General features: G+C 40.6%; 1 long non-coding RNA gene across 1 annotated transcript in view; it reads right to left on the reverse strand.

The window, feature by feature from the left end:
* The window catches only part of LOC119914805, a 48,416-nt gene that overhangs the window by 17,357 nt on the left and 12,611 nt on the right, over positions 1-18,448 (reverse strand). The window contains exons 2-3 of the long non-coding RNA XR_005446843.1: positions 17,571-17,681; positions 16,837-17,057 (exon numbers count right to left, since the gene is read on the reverse strand). This is a non-coding gene — a long non-coding RNA (uncharacterized LOC119914805). The remainder of the gene's footprint in view (positions 1-16,836; positions 17,058-17,570; positions 17,682-18,448) is intronic.

Genomic DNA, 18,448 nt, shown 5'->3' on the forward strand with positions numbered 1-18,448 from the left:
GAAGTCAAGTCAATTTTTTTAATACAGCCCAGTATCGCAAATCAAAAACACTGCTTTGCTAAGAGAAGTGATGGTTCAATGTGCTCAGTGTTGGGGGTGAGGGATGGAGACATTGTAGAGGAACATTTTAGGGATGTCAGACTACAGATCTTGAGGACCAATTATTTCTACTGATGCAATAAGGATCATTACAGCATTGAAAAATCAACTCTACAGTAAAAAAAAAAGAACACAGATGCAAATTCTTGAAATGATCCTATGATTCTAATGGACAGAGGTAAAAATGTGGAGAAAGTGTGGTGAAAGATAGTCTCATCAATGTGCCGTTAATGTTGTATATGACAATTTCGAATGAGTTCAAATGAGTTAAAACAATACACCAAAAATTACAAGAACAGACCATTTTACCAGGGTTTTATAAGGAAGAAGACACAAAAGCTGATAAAGTGGACCTGCTATGTGTATGTGTCCATGCCTGTTCTGAGATCACAGAGTGTGGACAGTCAGTGTCCAACGCTGGGAGGAGATTTGGAGGTGGTGCTGTTGTAGCAGACAGACTGGTGGAGATTAAATAACTTAAGATAGGCAGACGTTCAGAAAGGTTCAAAGACTGCAATATAGCAGGATTTTTTTATGACAGGCTGTTGGAAGATTGCAGAATACCACAGTACTTAACAGACACATAATTGCAAAAAAGGAAAATCCTTATCTTAACATGCAGTTCAGCCTCTTTTCCAGTGACGAAAAAGTAAGCAAATTAGATACGGCAATCACTTTATTCCACAACGCATCAACTTATTTAAAAAAAAAACGTATATATTGTGTAATTTTCTTTATACTACTTCAGTGATTGTTAAATTTCTGATGGAAAAACGGAATCTCACTCCATCGTTGGACACTTGATTTTGGAACTCAGTCATAGGGTAAACAACCAAGATGAAGATTTCTGCAGCGTAAATATCCATTCCTGTCAAGGTGTGTGTGGAGCCGCCAAATACACCTTGTGTTTTTATACCTCCTGATCTTTGTGTTTGCAGTGGCAGATGTTTAAACACTTCAGCCAACACGGAGTCAGGTACCAAGTAACTCGCACAACACTAGAAGAATAATAGGCACAACATAGAGACGTTACGGGCAAGAGACACAACCTAAATGCTGCTATTCATGGCCTATATTTAGTTTCAAAGGGTAACTCTGTCCCCTCTTATCTCCTCCACTACATGCGGACTGCATGCAAGCCCTGAGTGCTTTCTGAGAACAGCCCTATAGCCACGAGAGCCTACTCTTGAGTGACAATCTCCTTGCTCTTGACCCAGCGGTAAAGCATGTAGATAGCCTTAACTATGGTAACTGATGCACAGAGGGAACATTCATCTATGAAATACTCCTGTTGAAACACTTCACAAAGTACAGTGAAACATTTTCAAGTGGTTTGCTTTGTTTTCAGCTGAGATTTGTATCATGGTCGATTTTATCAGTTGATGTACATTAAGAGTACAAGATGTGCAGCCCGCGAAAGAAAATAATTAGCAAAATGCACAAAGAACTGAAAAGAAACCAGCCCAACAAATAGCATTATAAGTGGACACCATTAAACACCCACATTGGCATCAGCACCTCCTGTTTGTGCTTTCATTTTCATTTCAGGAGACTGAAGTCTCAACTGCATCTTGCATTTCATTAGATTTATTAATTGAGCTGACGCTTTTATCCAAAGCGACTTATGTCAGAGGTTGCACGCCTCTGGAGCAACTAGGAGTTAAGTGTTTTGCTCAGGGACACATTGATGGATGTGTCACAGTGGGGAATTGAACCCAGGTCTCTCACACCAATGGCATAGGTCTTCTCCACTGTTCCATCACCAACCCATGCAACTTCCAAGGTTCAAGCATTATCCATGTATCACGTGTGAAAGAGACATCAACAAAATCACACAGAAACTCACTGCTCGCACACATCTCACAGCTGAAACTACAGGGGAGAGGCCTAAGCTATACAATCGGACTAACGCCTCTTGAGGCACAAGGGCTACAAGACAGGATGGGCAGGGACTAGCTGGTACACATGCTAACTTAAGTCTCTTAAATCTCTGCACAATACAAACAGTTTATGCATTTGACAGAACATCAGAACGGTTACTACTTCTTTGAAAATGTTAGTTAATTTGCCATATGTTTCACATTGTACCTTTAAGTTCAGACCCACATTGAGGCTACTTCATCTGTAAATTTAAATGCCTTTTTAAATTTCAAATCAGTTTTCTCATAGCAGTATTATGTATTTTATTTTGATACATTTGATGAGCAAGAATCTTTAATGCGTAACAAGATACTTTCAGTGTATTTGTGTGAATCTCTATTATACTTCATGAAGAGGAAGCTAAATGTAACTATGCAAGCATAATCAAGAGTTTGAGGTTCTGTGTAAAAAAACATATGTTTTAATATTCATACCAGAATTAAAACCAAGACTATTGCAATTTGACATGGAGTAATGATTTGAGGGCAAACCTGCAACCTGTCCTAACAGCATGCTAAAATGCAGCTGAAGGCCATTCATTCATGTTTAATTTCTCTTCATTGCCTTGACCTGCACCCGTATCAGGGATTTATATCCCAAATCTGTTCCCTCTGACCTACAATTAACCTTAATGAAATCAGCAAGACACAGTCTTTTGACTTTCTATATGCCTGTCTAAGTGTGTGTGTGTGTATGTGTGCGTGTGTGCGTGTGTGTGTGTGTGTGTGTGTGTGTGTGTGTATGCATGCATGTATGATTTTCCACATCCTCTCCCTCCCCTCTTATTTCTTTGTAGCTCTTCCATGTTACTTTTCAGCAATTGAAATCAAGGTAATGACTGGGCAAGGAAAAAGAATGTTCTTTCAATAGATAATTAGGGAGATTGGTTTACCAGGGCCACTCAAAGCCTATTCAAATGCATGGCTGAGGCCAGGCCTTGTTGTCTGCTGAGCCCAAAAGGGTCCCAAGAGAGGCATTCGCCTTGGCTTCATTTCTCAGAGCAGGTGCCATGGCAGGTATTCAATGGAGACGGCCAGTTGAGATATATAAGAGACCCATCCCCCTGGACAAGGGGTCAACATCACAGGTCAGGGGTCATGAGCAGAGGTCACAAGGTCAATGTTTAGCACACAGGACTGCCCAGATGACTGTGCACCCTGGACAGCCAGCTATCAGTTCTATGACTCAATGTGTGCAGGAAGTGAAGGTACTACCACTGTTGATTGACAGCTGCCTTTTATTTCATCTTTATCTAAATTTAGCTAACACTAAATTAAAAGAAAACCGTTTTCAAAAGGCTTCACCTGAGCACCCAAAATTCTTCAGACAAAATCAACTAATTGCTGTTTGTGTCAAAAAAATACTCTGTTGTGTCTTGTAATTTCACTTTTTGTGTTTAATCTGGCACATAATGTTAAAAATAAGAATTTCTCAAAAAGGTGACAAGCTGAGGGGTTTAAATAATTTTTTCAATTCATTGTCTTGTGACCTTCCTTTAGTCTTACTGTATAACTCATAGAAGTAATGTGATTATATATTTTTTATTACTTATATACTTTTTTATTATTTTTATTTTTTATGATACTGTGCATAAACTGAAGTGCACCCAGAATTGATTGATTCTTACAATCCTTGGCATTCCCATGGATTTTTCTCATCGTAACATCATCTCCGACAGCTTCATTGAAGCATTATTATTTTACATTAGATGGGGACTAGTGGTCCCAGTTCACAAATATGCTTAGAATCCCTTTCCACAACATAAGCGGAGCAGGATTAAAGGTCAGAGGTGATGTTCACTCTAATTTCTAATTAAATCTCAGTGTGGAAAAGTGATCTGTCATTGCCCTTAGGCTACTCTTGACAAGGGTTCAGCTACCATGGCTTTACACGTAAAGGGATCAACCCTGGACCTTAATACCCCTACCAGCCACCGCCCCTAGACTCCGGCCACACTGGGCTCCCTGGCTGCACCACAAGGGAAACACTATATAAATATCAATGTACTGGGGAAATGCTACTGAAGGAGTCACAGCCATCATACAAGGGGGAAGGACATTGAGTTCTACAAGGAATTTTTTCCTCTCTGTCATTCTAGTGGTGGTTCCTGGAAATGCAGCAGTGATTTAGCATCAGATCATTTTACATAGCAGTGGATCTGAGTTTCTGTGATATGTAACTGAAACTCTGTTGGGTTGGCAAAATGTGCTCACCCAACCTTTGCTGGGTGTGCAAACACTCATTCATATGTAAGGGAATGATTATAGAGGGTATTACAGTATTAAAAGAAATCTCAACTCGAACCCTACGTTGGATACACTGTTGAGGTATCTACAACCCATTCTCCATTAGCATTTGTGGCAATAAGCACAGCAACATATCCAATATGCATGTCAATTTTTCTCTCTCTAATCAAATAGAAAGCCTGTGAAGTAAATATCTATTTTCTTACAGCCGGGCTGTTTACAACATGGGGGGGCACCTATATAAACAGCACATGAGGAATTTCTTTTAATGTATCGGCCCGGACAGCATATGCTAGATATAGGAAACCCATAGCAGCAGTGGCTCCATATCGGCTGCAGAGGTCAAAGGCTAGGGAAGGTCAAAGGTGTCATCCTCCTTTCTCATCATGAAGTGCATTAACATCTTCTTTCTGTCCCGTCTTATCCAGATGGCTGTCCAGGCCACAGGACAGATGCCCCATTTTAAAATATCTCAGGGATCCAAAACGCACCATCGAGAATAAATATGGCTCCATCATTAGGACATCATATTTCAAAGGAATATGGATATGGATAGGGCCGATGAGCCCAGGCTGTGTTAAGCATGCCTTAATTGATTCATGGTCCAATCGTGACAGCTTGCTCTCTTCAGTTTGTGTTTGTACTAAACGTTTCATTCATTTACAGTAGTGGGAAAAAAAGAGGAACACAGAGAAGGAAGGAAAACAATTTAAATTGCAGTGACATAAGTGACAAATCAGTAGATGTTATCTGGGTGGAGAGCAAGTCAGACATACTAAATATCTCACATCTGACATGCAGGTCAAAGAGAAATTTGATGTGTTTAGTGACTTTATACTAAGGAAAACCAAAAATAAACATTAAATAACATAATTTGTTTTATTTCCAAACTTTAAAAAGTCATTACATAGAGAGCAAATGTTAGACTATGCTACTGCACCACTGTTGAAACCAAGGTTGTTGCTATTGGCAGTAGACCATGATCTGTGTTCACAAAAAGTCAGCAGCTTTACAAGGAGGAAGTGACTTCACTTGTGTGCCTAAGTAATTAAATCACAGGAGTTTGGAGTGCATGTATGGCATTCTTTCACTTTTTGTGTGAGCATGTCACATGATAGCCAAACCCACATGATTGATGTTGTAAAAAAGTTGGCTAATTGTTTGCTTTCACAAACTGCAAGAAAGAAAATACCTTGAGAATTCTAAAAGTTAGTCCATCATCAAAACTCATCATTTAGTGTTCCTCTTCAAGCAATCCGCATAGCTTATAAACAGATGAGCCCTCCTCTCAGAGCCTGTCATTATTTTTACGGCACCAAAACTCTTCCAGGCATGCTCGCAGTCAAACGAATGGACCCTCTCCAAGCCAAATAGACCAAGGCACCCTGCCGGGAGATTTGGGTTGGCCCTCAACCAGCCTCTCAGACACACACATTTGTGTTTGCAGAGAGCAACAGTGGCTCAAACACACTTTCTCATACAGAAATCCAAACACACACACACAAACATATACGGCACACTACCCTGCCCGGAGACCTCTGACTTGAACCTGCTGCTCTCACTCAGCAATACATAAATCACTGGGCTCTCAGCGGCACTGCTGGCCCTCAGTGCCATGCTGAACATGACTCCACAGGAATAAAAGTCCGTAACTGGATACAAAAACTAATCCAGGCCAGAGACAATTGCTGGCATGGGGAGGCCCTAGAGGTGCTGATAACCCCCTGTGACGATATGCCGTCTCTGTCATGAGACCTCTGACTTCTGCACTAAGGCGACACAGGCCTGTTAGGTGCTACCGGTTAGAGATCAGTGAGACAGGGAGAATGAGTACTATGGACTATGGGACTATGAAGAGAAAGGGGGTGATGAAGACATAACCTGTCAAGTTGCCCTCATTCTTAGTCTCGCTGTCTGTTTCTCTAAACATGCCTCCTGACCCAACCCTCACTCTGTCAGGTATAATGGAGAAGTTACAAAGCTAAAAAGCTTATTTCACTCGTTGTTGTCCTCTCTCCCTCGTGCTTTCACACACACAAACACAGACGTGGATATTCAAGTAAGTACATTTTTGGTCATTATATACTTGAGTATTTCTATTTTATGCCACTACACCTCCCCTCTATTACACTTCAGAATGTCAATCTGAATACTACGGTTTTAGTTATTTTGCTTTTATTTGCTTTTAATTATGATTTTACAGACACAGTTTTTAAGATACGGTGATTTGGTATATATTAACCTACCCAACAGTACAAAAAATTGTTACGATTAGCACCACCTCAACCAGCAACTACATACATCTGTAATCCGTATCCAAAAATAAACAATCTGAAAGGGGCTACTTTACATAATGAGTACAGTGTATTTTTACACTGTGGTATTAGGTAAGGTTTACTTCACACTCTAATCAGAGTGTCTTCCACCACTGCACACATACAATTCCTGTTTTGTTATTTTTCAGAGTATCAATATTGGAATAAGGGAAGGCACTATCCGGTGATTTGTACAACCTGAAATCACAGTTTTAGCAAATGCACCTGAACCATTCTCCATAAAAATGTCAACCTCATTGCATCTCCTAAAAAAGACTACTGACAACAGTGTTTGTTCTGTTGAGATTTGGAAAAAAGTGTTGCGTGTTTAGGACTCTGGAATACAGTGTTGAGCCTTCTGGAGTTGTGTTGCCTAATTGAACAACATATTGAAGAAATAAGATGTCAATTTCATTACCCCAACTGTTCATAGTGATTAATGCAAGTTAGAATAGGTAAGGAGTGGTTCCTTTGTTATGTCCCTGGAGATTTATGAGGTTATGTTGAAATACACAACTTCATTTGGACTTCTCGGTTTCCTTTTGTTGCCTTGTTAGCCTAGTTAAGCTATTGACAAACCAGCACAACATACCCCTTACAACACACTGCTGTCAATAATCCAAAAGCTTGTCGTGGCAACCTCCCACACCACTCCCTAACTGTCTAACTACGCTCTAAGCTTCCATCCCAGCCCTCAGTCACAGCTACAGGCCCAACATCAGCTCCAGCAATACAGGAATGTCCCTGTACTCTTCTGTCCTGATAGAGTGGCCACTGTTTCGGCCTGATAACATCAGGCACCAGGGGCTGCACAGCCACAAGGCTCCGAGACACACTTTTATGACTTAAGTATCTGGGACTGATATCTGCAGCCATCAGCTCAGTACACCCTCATCACATACTTACTCGGACACTCAGACACTCTCTCTCCGTCTCACAGACGACACACAAACACATGTACACGTGTGTATACGCACACACTCCCAAGCATGCCTGCCAACATGCACATGCACACACAACCTCACTCTAACTATTTATTCCGCCTCCCATAATCATTTGCACAGACAAAAAAACTCACACACACACACATGCACACAACTTAATATTATGTTGTTAAGTTAAGAAATTACCCCGAATCCTGACCACAGAAACCTGACCTAATAACTTAAATATAATCATCAAACTGACCCTACATCTAATGCCTAACCGTCATACTAGACCAAATGTTAAATTTAAACCCAGTAACCCTAAACCTAACTCAAAGATAACTTAATAAGATAGAGAAAGACATTTTTGTTTTGTTTTTTTGGGTCCTTACATTATCATTCTAAAGATAATTTTTCCTCATACAAATAACGGATGAGAGCACAAAGAAGATGACTAGCCTAAATCAAACTAAGTGTGCCAGAGCCATATCACTGGGAGACACAGTGGCAAACAACAGAGATTCTCCTGATAAACTTTATAACCTTTTGCAATGCCCACCTGATTTGGAGCCATGCTCACTGAATTACAGTCAAATAATTCAGTTCTTCATTCATTGTTACTTTGTATGACTTTTATTACAGTAGCACAACCATGTACTGTCAGGTTTGTCATTTTATTAATAAGAAATTTAGAAGTATGTATCTATTCACCTTCAATTTTTTATGGATGTATGTGACAAAACATTCTAAACTCAAGGTATCTACCATGACCTTCTTTAGCAAATGGTCAAGAAGGCACCTCAGCACTTACATTTTGGGGGATCTTTAGGATAGAGTTATTAAAGTAAATTTATTTTTCTTTAAAATACATATTTGCAGGTGTTTATGAGCCCCACTATTTAAATATGTACACTTTTGGGACTTCCTCAGTACTTGACAGTCGGTGCCAGCCTTTTATTTAGCCTCTGCTCTGGGCCAATCCAACTTGATGTGGATTATATTTAACAGCCTTTCTCCTGACTGTTTCTGCCACATTGATGGCAATGCATTACCTGCATTTTTTTTTTTTTAGTTACACAGACTGTTAATATTGCACGTGATTGGATTTCTATATGCATAGCACGCTTTATGTAGTTAATTTGTGTACAGCATCAGTGAAAAGCATCCAAAAGATTTAAGAATCTAGACATTATGTGATGGCTAGGATTGGGGGAAATGGCCTTCATACAACAGCTGTCATATGAAAAATGTCTATAAAGACTGAATTTTGAATACTTTCATCATTGTTATCTCATCTCACAATTCTGACAAGTTTTCTACATGAACGTCATTTTTGAACAGGCTTGGCTTTTAGGGATAAAGGCAGATAAAAGAACAAATGATAGCTAAAAGAAAAAGTTCTCTCTCACAAACTAAGGATTTGTACAGTCATACTATAACTTCTTGTAAAACTGATACATCCATTTAATGAAAAATATAGCTTAAACCACTACTGTCAGACTGTGGAGACACCACAGATACCCTTTACTCCTCTTTGACCCATGAAAAGCAGTGTGTGCCTTTTGACAGCACCACCACACTCTTTCACATTAATGCTCAGTCACACAAACAAAAAGAGGGATGAGATGAGTTTCTCGGGGGAGTGAGGATAATAAAATCAGGGTGTCTGTGTGTCCTGAGCGGGAGCCATATTTGATGCTCTAACAGAATGAAGGTCTTTGGCGGCCCGGCCTGGCAGTCTTTTAGCTAAAGCCAGCAGATTTCTTTAATGCCTGGCCACCTTGGCTGAAGAGCCATTACTCCCAGGTCTTTCTATACATTAACCATGCTACAGCAGCACAAGTGCATTACAGGCTGCCGCCCCAGCAGGGCCCAATTGTACTCCCGCTTGTTAAATATTACCCCAACAGAGCTTTTGATTTTATTGTCATTTTTTTCTCCCCATACCGCTTATCCTCCTCCCCTCCCCCGATCAGATTAGGATCGATTGCTGCGTGGCAGAGCTGGCCCAGACATGAGGACCAGAACAACGCTACAGCGTGATTGTGCTCCTCAGGCCCCGCCTTGGAGACTATTCAGGCGACTAAATAGAATGATTTGCCCTTAGATGTCAAATTTCCTCTGAGACAAGGATGTCAATACCAATTAGATTGTCTGCAGTTGCCTTAGTTACGCCAGCCTGCACCACACCACCGCCACCCGAACCCCTTTTCCTCTAAAGATACACTCGCTCTCTTTTAACATCTCACTCACATCTCTCTTTTTTGTAAGCAGAGTGGTGGTCTCGGCACCAAGCCTTTAGCCTCAAATCAGTTTTATGGCTGGCGCTGTGCAGACATTAGGCTAACTCCATTAGACTCTCTGAAGGAGATGGCCTGAGGGGATACTGAGGGGCCAAGATGTGACTGGGCGGGGGGGGGGGGCATTTGTGTGTGTTTGTGTGAGTGTATGCGCATGGTGAAAGGGTGAAAGGGTAACATTGTCTTACAGAGTCTTTTGGCATCTCCTTAAAGGTCACTGTCTGCTGGTCTGAGCAAGCAAAAGCCCACTGGAGCAAGAGCATAAACAAGAAAGAGAAGTGGGCAGAAAATGGATTAATGAACAAATGTAATTAGGAGAAAGGGAGGATGGAGAGAGTGGGAGAGAGGACTCTGTCTCCACTTAGTATTGTGGCTCCTGCAGGCGCTTAAGTGCTAACATGACAAACAGATGTGGCCATGGCTGGCCAGACATAGGGCTGTGCACACACACAAAAATAAACACACACAACCGTACAAATACACCTTTACATACACAAATACACATACCACCATCAGGTTCCTAAAAATGTGCACAAAATGCAATGATTATTTGGCTTATATAATAGAAAGATATTAATTACAAAATTTTATGACAAAAATGTTGATGCATAGTGATAGACAAACATACTTAGAAAAACCTACAGCCAAACAGGACAGCCATGTGTAAGCGAGAAATTTAGCAGCAGAGAAAAAGTTGATAAAATGTTGTGCAACTGCTTCAGTATGTAAAGAAGAAAACACACATTCTTACAGGTCATTAGGCATAATTACAGATAGCTTTAGGAAATACAAAGGCTGCCCTTACTAACTTACTGCCTAGCTTAGCTTTTTTTAAGCTTGAAGTTGCTATACACCAGAACCTATACCTTTTTACATCTTCACCCTTGGATATACCACGTCTGTCCAATGATTAGACCTCAGAGTTCTTTACTCAGCTGTTCACCAGCTATAGCTTAAGTGTCTCTGTGAAGTCTTCTTGTCTGCATTTCAGCATTAAACTGCTTCTGGTGTGTTGTTAAGAAGAGAGGGTTTAGGATGGCCCATCCATTTTGCTTCAATCTACATTCATTCAGAGATAAGTTTTCCTACAGCTCTCACAGCAATTTTTACATTAAATATTTGTGTTAAGGGCTACATTGAGTGATTATTTGTATTTCCTCCTTCTGTTTAGTTTACATCGTTATTGCTACAGGAATATGAAACCTTATACTTTCTTTTCCAGGTTTCAATTAGCATCTACAGTCACCATTAACTACTGCAATTGACTAAATCAATACCTTCCCAGAAAGCATCCAAATCACAAGATAAAGTAATCAGCTCTGTTTTCAGTTCTCTGCCGATAGTTACAATTAACCATAAACACGGGGAGACAGCTTCATAATCTTACAATAATTTAACAATTATATACTATTACATGGTTTTAGGCAATATGCTTTAACCTGGATCACTGGAAAACACACAAAAAATGACTTCACCATTTGTAATGCAACCCAGTTGTATCAAAGTTATGCACATTCTTTCCCTCAGTTTCATGTCAAAGGCACACTGCGCAAAACCAGCAAACACTGGCAAACTAATGTGAGCCATGACCGGGGTTGCAAATCTCCTTCAATACATTTTCTCCTCCTCTTTTCCAAGGGCACGCAACACTACACAGTCAATTCAGCAGTGAGGAATGAAAACAGGACTTGCGTTTTGAGGTTGGTTTAACCTTGCAGTGACACCTATTGCAGATGCATTGAAATGGTTGAGAAGAATAGTTTCCGCATGGTGGGGATCTGCAATTAGGCGGCACATCTGCACCAGCAGCAGCACCCCAGCATCCACTCTACCTCTAAATCTGGCATGCTTGAAGCATGGTGTTGGTTTGCAGCCAACACAAACAGTTCTCACTGCATAAATGTGAATAATTTTATGAGATGAATTTCAACTGGGCAATTAGACAGATTTTAACTGTGATTTTTTTCAAGAGCACCATGCATTCAACTTTCCAATCAATAAGGAGAGCGATACATCAGGGGAGCAAGAGAGACACAGACACAAGTCACAGAACAGGAGGAGCAAAGAGTGGCTTGAAGTGAAGAGACAAAGGATAAGCAGAGAGAATGAAAGAAGTGGAGGAGAGATAGTGACAGCCATGAGACAGAAATTTACAACCAGATCATCAATTAACCACTCCAATCACAATGGATCAAGCCATTAAATGTGCATTTCTTCTAAACGACCTCCTGACTGACAACGACTGCAGATCATGAGCTTGTATTGATGGCTGTTGGAACACTATGCAGTCCCAAAGTCTGAGAAGTTCACTGTTTGTCAGTTAATTCGGCACATGCGGTCAGGAGCAAAACAAATGTCTGCCCTCTCAACTTACATACGTCTCATTAAAAGCAATCCAGTTATTTCAAGCTACAAGACTAATGTCTTCTGCTCTCAAGTTGGCATGTTTACCTTGCTCTCGTTTTTCTTGTGCTGAATAAGCACAGAATGTGACCATTAAATATATTGCTGATGGAGAGACAAGGGGAGGGAAACATCAATATTAAAGTGAACTGGAGTTACTGCCGCCTGTGTTACGTGACAGAGTATCCCTCTGTGACATCATCTCCAGGTTAGATAAAGAATATACAATGAATTTACATTTTATGTTGGGAATGTAAGCTTGTGATTTAACAATGTTTCTGTTGTTTTTGAATATCAGAATCCACCAGTGCTCTGTGACATCGTATGTTGCTATTGGTAATTTTTCAACAGATGTATATCTCTCTCAGTATATTCAAAATTGGAAAATACAAAAACAAATACTCACTTTCCTGTTATCATTGCAATTAGCCTCTGTGTGATGAAAAAAACATGTGAAACAAAAGGACCTTAGGACATGGCATACTCCATAAAATCCAACTTTCAGCACCTCTGAAATTAGACCTAAAGTCCCCCCAGAGGGGCTATTAGACGATAAATCCCTACCATTGACCAGGTTCTGCCCTCTGCTTGCTCATGACTGACATCCCAACCTCTTTGAAGTCCCTCGCCACAACAACACCAGCACCACTTCCTCTGCTCGAGAAAGACTAAATGTGAGTTGCCCCTTTCAGGACACCACGAAAGAGCTGAAGAATGTTTAAGGGAGGAAAGGGGACCCACAACATTCAAAATAAGCCAGATGTTTGAATCCCATGCAAACATGTGGAGACATGCGCTTGCCGTGGGCCTGCATTAATGAAGGTAGAGACCATCCGAGGGTGGGGGGGGCTGATAGGCAAGGGGTTGCTGTGTGATAGGCCATGGCACATACACACACTCACCCGGTCACATGTGCTAGCAATAAGTTAGCCTCGCTGCCACTCTGGTCAGACAAACAGATGGAACTGGGCTGAGGCTCTATTGCTGAGACAGGAATATTTCCAATTTCAGCAAGAAAAAGAAAAAGAAGAAAAAGCCACAGAAAAGAGTTGTAATGCTCCTGTTGGGTTACATTGAGGTACTTCTGCTAATATCTTCAGCAACAAATAACAATTTAAATTTAATTAACAGATATTAAACTTAATGACTTTGTTATAGGTTGTTCCAAAAATGTTGTAGCTTGTGATGTGAAATCTGACTTTTTATATTGTAATTATGTTTTACCTAACTTTTAAAAAAAATATTGTATACTGTTGTATTGTTGCTCTAAAGACGTGTTATCTGGGCATTGATAGTTTCAGTAAAAGAAAAACCCACTGCACTTTACACAACTAATTATTGTCTACTTCTAATTATAGTTGGAAAATAATTAATAGTCATGTATAATAAATGCATTTTCTTGATCCGGTGACAAACTTAAATACATTAACATTAAATATAATTCAAACATCTTTTGGCAAAAAAGAAAAAAAATAAAGTAGAATAATATCAAAAACTATTATCATTGTCAACTAAAATCTATATCATTTTTGGCGAAATACTACAATGATGGGTACTTCTAGGTTAATATTTAACTCACTTGGATATCTTTAAAAAGGGCTGCCCATTAAATCATAATGCTATTTTTATGGACATTAATTATGCTAATTTAAAATTCATTATTCTATTTGACCAAAAAGTGCGCCATCTCAGAAAAGGAAGTGTCCCACTTCAGCCAAAATAAAGATTTTGTATCAAGTCAGCCCAATGTCATTTTTATTTTTTTTGGTATACCATTAATATAATCTGTCCTCTCTGTATTATCACATCATGATACATAATGATGAGCTGATTCATAATGTTAAAAAAAAAGTAAATTACTAGATATTGAGCCACATAATAAAGAACACTTTCCATGTATTTTATGTGTTGTAAGCAATATTTGCACACAAACTAATACAGAGGTCTTAACAACTGCCTTTCTGGCTGGCATAAAGTAAAGTACTTGCTTGCCTGCAGTCTCTGTCTGACTCTCCACATTTGCTGTTAGAATTAAAATATCAGAAGGATTTCTGAAATATTCAACTCACAGAATTGTTAAGAAGGGGATTACTGGGCAGCACTGGTATTATGTTTACTGTGTGAGAATGTGTGTTCGGCCGTATATTTTGGTTATATCACGTGGATAGCGACGCATTTCAGCGACTTCACAGTAATTAGGGATCAGTAAACAGAAGTTACAGTACGTGCATACAGTACGTGTGACTCATATCTACGTCATGGTGGCATCGCTCCACAGCATTCAGCAAAGCGTGCCGAATATATGTCCACAAGTTGTGCACATTTTGAGCGGAAAAGTGAATGATGTCATTTCAAAAAGAGAACTGTACGATAAGCTAAGGAGCAAAGAGAGGAAGGGGGCAGAGAGTGAGGGAGAATGGAAATGTAAAGACTGCATGGAATGCTCTTGGGTGAACTGTAAATGAACCCCCTAAACCCCAGTCTCCACCTGACAAAATCTGTTCTTTGCCCTGACACACAGCCACAAAGAGATTTCAGCCAGCATACAGTAATGCCATGTTAAGATCACAATTACCTCTCTATATGCTTTAGGAAAAAAATTCCATCCCAGGAGAGGCTGCAGAAATATTATACAATCCAATAATTAAGGATCTTTATACACTCAATATTTTATCATCCTTTCTGTGAATGTTTTGGGGGAAAGAGGGAGTATTTACTTGAACTATAAACTAAAAGGTCTCTTAAGGGAAGTGTTGATGATTCTAGATTAGAGTGTGCTACTCAAAACAAATACGTAAAAATTACTCTTTTGGGATATCGCTCACAATTATGAGATTTCTTGCCATTCCTATTTTGAACTTCATGACCCTGACACACTGCTAAGAAAAAATTTTGTGACGGTCTAACAACATCTAGCTTAACACCTCTCTGGTGTGTGTCTACATTGTTGGCTTTCTGATCTCTCCTCAGCTGTCATCAGCAACACACATCACATTAAAACTGTGCCTGAACTGAGGTAATGATAACCACAGTTGCATGTTTAGAATGGTATTTAAGCAGCCTAATGCCCTGTTTGTTTTCCTATGCACTCTCCCAGTGGTGCTCTCGATCCAGTGAGAGTGTGTTGAGTGCTGTGATTGGTGTGTTTTTGTCTGTGTGTGTGTGTTCAGAGACACTCCCTCTCCTAAGCTGGGCAGGTCTTTTTCTGTGTGTGCGTCTGCCTCCCTCCTTCAATCAGTCACTCACTTTCCCTCACTCGCTCTTTTCTTTCTCTTTTTACTTCCCCTCTTAATGTCTGCTTGTTTCCTCCTCCTCCTTTCTTCTCCCTCTCCTCCCACAGGGGCTGTATGCATTCCTGCCAGGAGGGGCGGAGGTGTCTGTGATCCGGGCTCGATAAGGACCAGGCCTCCCCTCCATGCTACCCTTCCCTCGTGTTCACCCTCACCCCCTCCCTGGGAAAATGGGTGCACCCTCCTCCCTGGCAGGGCACCAGCTCCCCTTTGAGTGCGCTGCCAGCCGTGGCAGCAGAGACTTAACATGATTTGTTTGTCTGCTGCTGCGTGTTTGCACCAAACGCTAGCGCCAACCCCCATTACTCCTGCCGGAGATCCAGAGGTCTGGTTAGCTGGTACAGATCTGGAGTGAGGCTCCTGGGGGAGGTGAGGGTGGGGGGTGCGGGTTAAAGGGGTGTTAAGGTAGGGAAGGTGGGGAGTGTAGGGAGAGATCAGGGTTAAAATGAGTTTGGAATATGATCCAAGGGCTGGAAACATTCATCATTTATTGAAAATAAGGCCGGCTGCAACAGGCTGGACTCAGCATATATGGAATAACAGGAAAACACTCACACACACACACACACATACACACACAACTATTTCACTAATCACTCAGCTAGCATTCACAAAGATTGAGGGTTTTCCCATTCTTTTTTTTTTCCTGGTGTTTTGTAATTGGCTTGCTTCCTGGTGCAGTGGCGGACAGCAGGCACAGCAGCGGCTGCCCAGTCGGCCCATTGATCTTTCATCAGCCCCATAGAGTTAAAGCTGAAGGCATGAGGGAGAGGCTGGAGAGGTAGCCCCTCTTTTTATGGCAGCCCGCTGGAGCCTGCCTAGGATTGTTCCCTGTTTCCTCAGATTGTTTTTCCATTTAGTCAGGGTGCAGCGCTGTGCCGCTCTGAGGAGGTGAGGTGAAGTGTCGCAAACATTTAGAGGAGCACGTAACAGCTACGGTCTGGGTAGGTGGACACAATTGTACAGCAGGGCTCGTTTGCTGATTTTTCTCTTTGGTGTTTTTTGAGTATATGAGGTATGTGACTTATCTAAGATATATCGCTACCTGTTCCAAAGTAGGGATTAAATGACCTATAGGCCTACAATCTGTACCCTAGGGTAGAAGGATAGTTGTCATATAAATGTGTATTTTTGAGTGGAGAGCTTAAAAGACTAGCAATAAACTCAGATGACAAACAGTAGCACCACCTATTTAGTGGAAGATGTACATTAGACTGTTGCATTTGATAATATTTCTCCACGGACTCCCAGACTATTAATCAAAACCATTTCACATTAAGAAAAAGTAGCAAGAGCTCTTAACCCAAATCAAATTTCACTTAAGGGGCTAAAATTACCTTCATCAATTTGCATGAAAGCCACGGCAGTGGTCAAGACATCCATGTGATATCCAATCAAAGGGTCTAATCAGTATGTGGGTGTGGTCCATTGTATCCCCAACAGTATTCGATTGATCCAAGCTCCAGCGCTGAGCTGCAGCAGTCGTGCAGGCCCTGAACTTGGTCATCTAACTGATATATGATATTAGGATCCTTCTTTGAGGCAGTTCCACTGAGATCTGGTCAGAGAGAGAGAGAGAGAGAGAGAGAGAGAGAGAGAGAGAGAGAGAGAGAAAAGAAACTGACTTGAGATCAGCAGATCAATTTTCACTGGACCTTGAATATTTCATGTAGAGATTCTTGCAGCACACACACAGATGGGCTAAATAACCGGCCAGCAACCATGTTCAGTCACACACATACATCTGATTGTGCATGCTTACAAAAAAACACACACGCTTACAGGAAATTTGAACCTATTTGTTCAAAAATAAATGTCATGTTTTCCATCTGATCTGAACACACTAAAAGGAGTTGACCATGTTGGCTTAAGCAGGATGTACAAAAAGTGAAGCCCCTGCATCTTTAGCCCACAAAACCGAGTAACAGATTTTACCAAATCATGACCCTAATATTATTTATAGGAAAATACAAATTTATTGTAATGCTACAAAAAATAAGGCAATCACCTGTTAGCAATATATGACAAGAAAATTTCCGTGTGAAGATGTTGCACAGGCACACACACTCACATGGCCATTTCACCCGAAAGGCCGGGTTAGGGGAATCGTGTCTGGATCATGTTTCTAGTCCAGGCCAACATGTGGTCGATGTAAGGCTGTTATACTGACTGAGCCCTGGTCCTAGAAGTGGACACAAACGACAACATGTTTAAAAAGCCACAAACACAGTAGATCTATATGTGTGCTCACAAGTGAAATTGTTTATTTGTATATTTTATGTATTCTACTGATATGTCCTTTGTCATTTAATTCCCATTAAATGGTGCATCACATTTTGGAACATAAATATCAGGTAATTCTAAAGAAAAACTTAAATTATCCCCTGTGTAAAATGGACAGTAAATGTATCCAGAGGTTCAGCAGTAACACTGCAACTGGACGACGCACTCTTGCAACAATAACCCACACCTGACCCCTAAACCTTCACCCACAGAAAGGATGTTGTTTCACCGACTGTCTTCAAATACTTTCCTCTCGGAAAGACATCAGTGAAACCAGAGCTTGTCAGGCCCTGTATTTGTTTATTAAGTATGCTCTTGGACTGGCTTACTCCCAGGATGGTTGTAACTGAGAGATTTGTTCATGTAGGCATTAGGGCTGCTATCAGTGGTGAATTATTTATTGAAAAAAATCTCCCCATCCTTGACAGATGAGAGAATATGTAGGGCTGCTGCTCACTGCCATATACAGGAATGATGAAAACATGGTTAAGCGGTGCTCACTGACAATGAATTTAGAAAACAAAATCTCTATCTCTGGAAAATCCCAAAATTAATGAGAGTGAAAGTGCGGTTATAGAAATACAATGAAATGACCTGGAGAAAAACTAGCAGTACTTCAGTAAATCAGTTGTTTAGTATTTGAATATTCAGTGAAAATAATCAGAT

Source organism: Micropterus salmoides, unplaced genomic scaffold (assembly GCF_014851395.1).
Source record: "Micropterus salmoides isolate LMB-PRFRI ecotype aquatic unplaced genomic scaffold, ASM1485139v1 Ms_hic_scaffold_20, whole genome shotgun sequence".
In the NCBI taxonomy this organism is placed as follows: Eukaryota; Metazoa; Chordata; class Actinopteri; order Centrarchiformes; family Centrarchidae; genus Micropterus; species Micropterus salmoides.